Genomic DNA, 1,202 nt, shown 5'->3' with positions numbered 1-1,202 from the left:
GGTTAATATTTCAGTATAACTAATAAATATTATTTTTGGTTTTATGAATTTCAAAAAAAAAACTAAATTTTATTTATTTTAGCAGTACGTCTACGATGCTAATGAGATGTTTGAAGTTCGTTTTATTATTACAGCTGTGCAATATTCAGTACAAAAAAGGGTACATACAGACATAGCCTGTGTTAATATTCAAATACACGACAAGAGCGCGGTTCCACCCTCACAGTTCTATAATTGAATCGCTGCGTTGTTTCCATCTTTCTCTTGCTCATTCTTTTTATTTGCATTTTGGTTGTATATTAGAATTATTCTTATTTCAGCTTTGTAGTCTAGCGAGAACGGAGGTTTATAAATTATAATTTGAATGGTCTTTAGTTAGTTGCGTGTATTCAAAGCTTATAGGATGGGGAAAAAATACGCTCCAATTCAAGTTTATTTTATTTGCAAATCTATTTACTAATCATTGCTCATCACGTATGTTTACGTAAGTAATTTGCATTGCGTGCTATTTAACATTTAAATTATACACTATATAAAAAATATAAACTGGTTTTACTGAATTATCTCTCATAACCTCAGATATAACGCTTATGAGGAAATGACTTTCAGAAAATATATATTAATTTACTAAACAATGTTACTCTCGTACTTGGAAGTAATAGTATTAGATATTAACATCAAAGTAAATCTAATATCACTTACCTTTCATATAACAATTTTAACCCTTCGTTAATCGTGCGAAATTTTGTAGCATCATTACTCGCGTGTCGTCTGAGAAACTCCGTTAAATATGAATTTAATAATAAATATAATTGATTAGATTGAAGAAAAAATAAAACATTGCAGCTAATAATGCGCAAAATGTAGACACATTATACAAATGCGTAAAACGGTTAAAAGATAGATCAATAAATTCAGTTTGTTTAATTGAACAATGATTACTTTGGATGTTTCTCTTAAAACATGTGAATATGCTTGAAATATTGTATTTTTGTATCAAGTATAGTCAAGTACTTATACAAATTTCTAAATATTTAATTAATTATGATTGTGTGCTTATTGTAATGTAATTTATTTACACATTTATTTAAATATAAACTAATGTATTATAATTGGATATAAAAAACAAAAGGATTTGTCTTGTTTATATTACATTTATTATATATCTATTTTTGATTGAATATTGAAGCATATATAATATA

This window comes from Nicrophorus vespilloides, unplaced genomic scaffold (genome assembly GCF_001412225.1).
Source record: "Nicrophorus vespilloides isolate i.1.1-1 unplaced genomic scaffold, Nicve_v1.0, whole genome shotgun sequence".
Taxonomy (NCBI): Eukaryota; Metazoa; Arthropoda; class Insecta; order Coleoptera; family Silphidae; genus Nicrophorus; species Nicrophorus vespilloides.
Note: the sequence above shows the minus strand (reverse complement) of the source record.